Raw genomic sequence first — 8,261 nt, 5'->3', positions numbered from 1 at the left:
ATGATTGGACAATTGCTCTTCAAGGGTTATAGCGAAGGTTTAATTGCTTACTAGAATAATTTAATATTTGTTTCTGCTGGCAAGTATAAGTTTCAATCGGTGCTCCACAGTGCACTTTATGATACTGATTCATTTGCCTGAATTGTGAGTGTATAAATTAGACTCAGATTTATTTCTCTCTAGGCCATTTAATCGCTCCACTGTAAATCTATTATGAGGGGGGAAAAACATGAGGTGTAATTCAAGCACAGCAGGCGCAACCACAGACCTTCAGAGCAGGTGTGAGGATACAGTAGAGAGGCTTTATTAAGCCGGTGTCAGGTAAACAGACCGCAGTAGAGAGAACAAGTAGCGGGGGTAGGTGTCATTCTGACAGGCTGCACAGAGACGAACAGGGGTAACAGTGCTGGGATCAAGAAGCACCTGCTGCTCCCTCAAGAGCTCCTCAACAGCATGGAAATGCGGAGAAAAAGAAAACAATAAACACTTTGCTATGCAGTGAACAAATAATTGTAGCTAGGCGTTTTGAGTAGGGAGCCTAATAACGGCATGAGATGTGTTTCCAATTCCATCTCTGCTGAGACCGTAATCACATTATGCATAACATTTTTGCGTCTGAATACAACTGGCCCTTTTACCTGCACAGTGGGACATCACGACATGCGGGGCTCAATTTGCCAAATACCAATCCTGCTCTTTTCTTTCTGTCAACCCAGGGAGGCATACACAAAAACACACATGAAAACGTTTCATATGTATATTCATGTGCCGTTTTAGTTCTCTCGAAGCTGCAAATGGCAAGGGCATGCGATACTGCAAAGTTAGACTTCTTTTCTAACAGACATGCACATACATCACATACGTAATGTTCCAAATTAAACAATGTTAGCCTTATTTTAACTACCACGCAGCGGTGATACACCACTGCAAAGCTGAGTGGGCTCACACTTGAATAGAGGTCAGCACTGAAATGATGACCGACAGAAGCAATCAGAGCTCTTTCTCCAGATTGTGTTACTTTCAGACAGCACTGTATGTGTTCATTATGCACCCTGGGCACATCCCTTTAGTGGACTACCAATTCCTTAGCCTCATCACCCGCAACCACTGCTTTTTAAACTGAGCCAGTGCATTTGCCCATGCATCACAGCTACTGCACAAATCAAAGGGGAATGACTACAGGACTTAGAATCACTAAAGTGTGTTAAAGTGTTTTTAAATGCCAGTGTAATGTAATGATGCTTTACAGTGAACATTTTCTTGTGAAGCCTTTTTCTGCTTTTAAATCTGTGTGAGAAACGTAATTGCTGCCAGGATTATGTTCCCTGGTAACATGACGTTTAAGTGTGAGAAGCAGCATGGGCTAGTCATGGGGAGGTGGTCAGGGCGGATGGCACATGACTTAGACTCTGGAGACCAGGGTTCACATTCTGAGAAGAAAGAAAGAAAAAGGGCTTTAATTTTCAGGTCGTTATTAAAGACGCTCAACTTAGACACATTTAAAATGATGATAAAAAATTAAAAAATTATTTGTCTTTTGAAAGAGACTATAACTATTAACACCTCCCTTGCACAACTGCTTTCACTGAAAGGTGTCACAGCACTGAAGACACTGACAATTGGTGCCAAATACCTTTCATAACCAAAATGAAATAAAGGATAGAACAAAAGCCATAAATGCATTTTTCTAAGAAAGAAATATAGTTAAATGGGAATACTTAATGTAGTCCCAATAAGGCCTTACATCATCAAAGCAGTTCAATAATTTAGCTGCATGATAAAAAGGACCTATTTCAGATGGAAATCACAAACATATCCACGCTTACAGATTAGTATTACTAATCTACTAATAATCTAATTACAGCGAAAGTACAGTGAAACAACCCAAAAATCACCACTATGTTACAATTCCACAAAACCTTTATGCAGAGATAATGTACAGTATCATGCTTAAAATCTATAAATCTATCTTTTATGCCCACTAATTTTATGTTTTAGGGTTTTGATGCATTTCCAATATACATCAAAACACATATCATTGTATCATATTGTATCAAAGGACAAGGTACATGTATCATTGATGGGGTAACGTTTTCCATCGTGTGTAACTGGAAAAAAAAATCATCATTAGTAGAAAACTCTCTCTTTCTCCACCCACTCTCTGTACTTTGTAGGATATAATGTGCATCAACAGCAGGGGGTCATGTCATGTGAATAAAGCCTGAATAACACTGAATGAAATGCATATACAGTTTCATATTGCTGTTTTGGAGCTGAAGCACCAAAGACATTCAACAAAATAAAAGATGTAAAATGCCTGTTTTTGCTTAAGGCATGTGACCACAATAGAATACAAATGTTTGATGTAGGCCAAATTTCAATAAAAAAAAAAAAGTTAAAGTTATAAGTTAGGAACCAGAACAAATCTAGTATGCAGAAGTAGAAACATGGCGTAAAGTGGGGGGAGCAATGGCCTTTTCCCTTCCTCCTACCCCCCTACGTCCGGCGCCAGACATATAAACACCACACACCGACTCACAAGGTGAAAACAATACGAGCCACACGCTGTCGCGGCTGGTAAATATCAAATAACATGAACACCCCTCTTTGTTATTAGTGTGAGTTCAGCAAACACAGTGAGGGGAACCATGACAAGACAAAATGAGAGTCTGACATGCACCACAACCCTGCAGTTAATAGACTCTCATACGCCATGAATGATTGTCAGTGATAGCGGAGAACACCATTACACATGTCCTCTGTTTCCATTCTTCATCACGGAGAGCGGGTGGAGAGGTTAGCAGCCGGAGAGTTAAAAGGAAGAAAAGTCATTGATTCTTGCTTCAATGCTATTTGTTATACTGGTTTTAAAATGAAAGTTATGCTGCATCGAGATACTCCTGTTGTAATGGAATATATTTTACAATATTTGGCTCATGTACAGTTTTGCCTGTTTATAATAAATCATGTATTTCCACAGGCAGGTACTGTTTTACTGTTAGGTACTGTTTTTATTTTGCAAGGTTAAGTAGATAAAATAGAACAACTGGTGATTTTTCCTCGAAGGTTGCTGGGTGCATCTTTGTGTTGCAGCAGAGAGAAAAAGAAACACAAAACAGTGATTTCAAAGAGGAACCAACGCACATGATACAAAAACAAAATCAGCAACCAGTTGCCTGCTCGTCCTCCAATCTGTATTCAGACTCTATCGTCCTCATCCAGCATGGATCATCTTGAATCAATGGACAGTAATGCACCAACAATGCCCCTGTCATACACACCTCCCCCCTACAAAGGCAACAGCACAGCGGCGAGATTAACGATGGCTCGGCTCTGTGCTGGAATTGCCAGGTGTGATCACAGAGAAAGAGTGGAGAGAAAAATGCAGACAGAAACCATACTTAAACACACAAACACACACATTGCACATCCAGAGACTGGAGGTCTAAAAAGCCCAATTTGGAACGGATTATGAAGCTCCCTGTCATTTCACTACTGCGCTCTGAAGACATTTTTCATTCTCAAGTGGGTCGACTGAGTTATTAATATAAGGACATAATGGAGGAAAAAAATCCCCCTGTATTTTGATTTACAGAGGAATCAGAAAGTTGTAAAGGGATTAGTCTCCATTAGCATGTCCTGCCAGGTATTGAGACTTCAAATAAACATCTTTCAACCTCAGCTAAATTGACAGGGCTTAACAGTTGCATTCGCTGTATCCACGACAGTAATGAATTCTATTTTTAAGGTCTTACTCAGAATATGCTGCTAACATGCATTTAGTTTAGCTTTATAAAATCTTTTCCTCCTTTCACATCAGCAAACAATCAAAAAATGTCAGGTAATTGTATGCTCGATATTTTCTTGACACGTTGGTCTATCAACTCAACTTTGAATATCAATAATGTACACAATCTGAGCTTGAGCAAGAGCTCGTGTGGAGCGCTGTTGATGGCGAAGAGAAAAAACATGAAAGCCTCATTGTTGAAATTGTGTAGCATTATGGAATCAAACTGCACCCGTCTCTTAGAAATAACATTTATGTGCTACTAATTTGCCAATTAAATTTAGTGAGGAAACGTAATTGCTGCCAGGATTATGTTCCCTGGTAACATGACGTTTAAGTGTGAGAAGCAGCATGGGCTAGTCATGGGGAGGTGGTCAGGGCGGATGGCACATGACTTAGACTCTGGAGACCAGGGTTCACATTCTGAGAAGAAAGAAAGAAAAAGGGCTTTAGTTAAGGTCAGGTTTCTATTACATTTTAATACAGTGAACACCTCGTGCTTCAAGTCACTTTTTACTTTTTGAAGTCAACACTACAATCGTTCCCGATTGTTAAAAAAGTGCTGCGAGTCCCTAAACACGATCATAAAAACAAGAATAGGATGAAACCTAGCATATGTGGCCAAATTGCTACACAGAGAGCCAGTGGTTGTGCCTATGATGTGAATTAGTGTCCAACACCAGCACAATATTCTGTTCTTGGTGTGCAATAGATTTGGAATGAGTGGCAGTCAATGAGTGGAACCGCTGTAAAAGCCTCCTGAGGACATAATTGAGGACTATTGGCGCCTATTCATCTTGAAAGAGCAACGGTGTAACTTCATCACTCGCTAAGTCAGGGACAGATGTTTGTGCTTTTAGGGCTGGCCCCACTCTGCTGTGGTCCGGCCAAAAACATCAATCATGCTTTAGTTGCTATGAGAGGATATTGTATTGCTATGAGAAGATATATACAATGAAATACATTGTCAGCGTTTTGCACCTCTGCAGATATGTCACATAACAATCTTTACTCATGACGTTGATAGAAAACATAATCAGGGCGGGATTAGATTTCTTAAAAAACGCATGTGCTGTTGCAAAGTAGTTGCATTAAGATAAAATTTCTATGAGAATGGCTTGAGAACAGCTGCATCATTATTGAGGTTATTGTACATGTAACATTATTTCAGCATATCTGCAATAAAGCTACATACCAAGTTATGCATTTCTTGTGGTTTTCAAAACAAAATCTTAGAGTTTTTTTAAAAAGTTATGGTTTGGATTTATGGATGGACTCTTTTTCTAAGTCAAAATCCACATAGAAATTGAAAGTTTGGACTTTGGGGAAGTTCAGCCCAGATGTCGCCAATCCATAATTGATGTGAATAAACATAATCTCCATATCAATGACATTCAAATGACTTTCACATTAGCTTCACTCTATTAATTCACTGCCGTCACCAGAGGCTTTGTGGGGTGTTTTGGTACACGTGGTAGCTCTCCAAATGGTCCCGTTGCAACAATGGCACGAGGGAGTCACAGCACTGCTAGTTATAATGAAGTGAGTGCTCTGATGGCAGTTTAAAGATGTCACTGACACAGACGAGCCAATGGTTTTTGAGTATTTCTTTAGTAGGTTGAAAGCACTGAGACACTTAACACGACTCACATGTCATTGAAATCAAGTTGGTGACAGTTAATTCCACTCTGTGATGCCTAGCTGGTTAATGAGAAGACTGCTGTGGGTTTGACTAGTAAATTACATGAGAATTGAATCTGAAATAGTAATAACAATAAAAACGATATTGAAATTTGAAGGATGATGTTTAAACCAGAGTTTGTGACAGCATAAAAGTAATATTATACTGAGTATCTGTTTCAGGATAACCACAGGTTACATGTTGCAAGTGATTTTCATTTGTCATTGGATTGATGATGTAACTCATTTCAACTGGGATGCTGATGAGTTGCAAGTGCTAGCAAGTGCTTCAACAAGCCACTAAAATACCTGCAGTTCACAACATCCCTGTTGTAAATTGTGAAATGTTCCAGATTTTACAATTGCTTAATCTTGTAAATCTGTATTTGTATACATGACATAATTTTTAATGGCCGACTGATTACACAAGGAATCTACTCCTCTTCCACTCTCAGAAGAAGCCATGAACACAGGTGGCGCCTAAATATGAATGTTTAGCCATTCACTATGTTGCAATTCCCATAATGAGCCATATTTTTGAAATAAATGAAATAGCCTCTAATGTGAGGATTCTGCAGTCCTGTGTTTCATAGCAATAAGGTTTCCTCAATTAAAAAGGATAAATAAATAAGATAACTTGTTAAAATTTGACACAAATGACTGCATTTTGGCTGGACTGGCTAAATGTGGTATAATGCTCAGACAGCACAGTAAAAGATAAAGGGTTATGATATTCAGCAGAGACTTGCCTGGCCCTGGTTTTTAATAAGGGCTGACTATGAGCTGCTGAGATCTGTAGCGCTGTGTATTTCCACTGGGACTGTGTTGTGTATCGACTCCATACACTGGCTCTGAACACACCTATCACTGAGTCTTGCTTGCTTATTTCCCTGACTAACCATTAAACACTCCATACTTGGTTGCATCTCATTTTACAGGATGTACCAAATGATTTACTGAAATTAGAAAATAAAACCAGATCTCATTTAATATCTAAGATTCCAGCTAATACCCTTGGAGCAGATTTTGAACTGACCCATGCATTGTTTGCTTCTGTAAACATAATTTCGTTGTAGTATTTGCCTTTATAATGCTGTTGTAGTCATACCAGTATTATCCCTGTCCTGTTTTCATATTCAGAATATAATACAGATAACAGACCACAGGTTTTTTTTTCTTTTAATTCAGATCAAGGTTCCCTGGACTTATTCCTGTTAACAGAAAATCCAACATTTCCAACATTGTTCTGAAAGTCAAAAGTGATTTCACTGATTATGCAGAGCAGCGGAAGTATTCAATTTATGCACCCTGAGTTTGCAGTGAGTGGGTTGTGCAGTCTCCCCTGAAATCCCATTGTTGGCTTTGCTTGTCAGATGTTTATTTCAACCCACTTGTGAATCTATATGGACTTTCTGGGGTTTACTTTATCACTTGATAACTGCGAGAGGCTTACCTCACCAGTTTCATATCTCACTCCATATTTGCCTGAAAATAACCTCAACTCAAATGAGCACCAGCAAATTACCCTGTGTATTTGAATGTGCTATGTACTGTACGTGTTTGTGTGTACCTCTGCAAGCAATAGCTGGCCAAACGCCACAAGATTGCAAAGAAAACCAGCCTCACTTTGACACCGCTGAATAGGAGCTACTCTTGGCCTGTTCCATTATAAACTATAAGGAAATGTCTGACAACTTTTCCCAAGCAAATCTAATCAGCTTTCCAAAATAACTAAACCTAAGCAAAACATGGCGTTTGAAAAGATCGGCAGTTAAATATGTGTCACCTTTGGCTTGCCCAATCTTTTAAGTGTATTAAAGATGGCAGCCAACTATTCTTCTGGGTTTCTTTCGAACTGTATTGGAAAATGCTGGATGCACAAGAAAAAGGGCATAGAGTTGGTAGCTATTTTTGATCCACATGAAAACACCCAAAGTTCAACTCGATAAAAGCATCCAGCATCCAAACACTGCAGCTGTGCATAATTAGGGCCACTTGCCCTGTCACAGTGCATTTCCTGTCAGACTATTTTTATCATTCAGAAGGCATTTTTAAACTTAAAGTAAATTTACTTGAAATGTGTGTTACTTGAAATGGCTCATACATTGTCATGGTAAGGACGCATCACGTGGTTAAAGAGGCCAGTAAGATTATTTCAGCAGCCGACTCACGTGTAATAGATTATTATGTAAATGTAGAATATATACAGCACTAATGTTTGGCGTCTAGGCCTTGTCGCTTCCCACAAGGAAACATTGAGGTCAGCTCAGAAGCAGATGAGGAATGACAATACTAACTTTTTTGTTTTTTGCCTAAGATGCTCAGTATACATTGAAAAATATAACCACATGGCAGCATATCATATGTAATGTGGAATTAATATGTGCCAGATTTATATTTCTATAAGACTGCTTTAACCCATTGGACTAGTTTCTCTTTGGCATGTTGACATGTGTCTAACCAAATTAATGTTAATTAGCCACGCTGGTTTGTCACCAACTCCGGTATCAGAACTCACGGTCACGCCCTTTGACCCCGCACCTCCAGCTGGAGGTTTGTGACTCTCTGCAGGCTTGATAAAAGGTGCGATAAGAGTTTTAGCAACTAAGAGGTAGGGGCCTGTTGAGAGAATTGTAGACAGAGGAAGTGGCAGTCTAAATGGAAAGTAATGGATTGACGATGGGATGGAGCACATACAACTTTTTTTTCTCCAGGCTCTGACTTCAGCAACCTCCGCTCTCCCTCATCTGGGCCAGTCTGTGTGACCCGAGCCCCAGACTGTTGCCTCTTCATT

Source organism: Enoplosus armatus, chromosome 12, assembly GCF_043641665.1.
Source record: "Enoplosus armatus isolate fEnoArm2 chromosome 12, fEnoArm2.hap1, whole genome shotgun sequence".
Lineage (NCBI taxonomy): Eukaryota > Metazoa > Chordata > Actinopteri > Centrarchiformes > Enoplosidae > Enoplosus > Enoplosus armatus.
Note: the sequence above shows the minus strand (reverse complement) of the source record.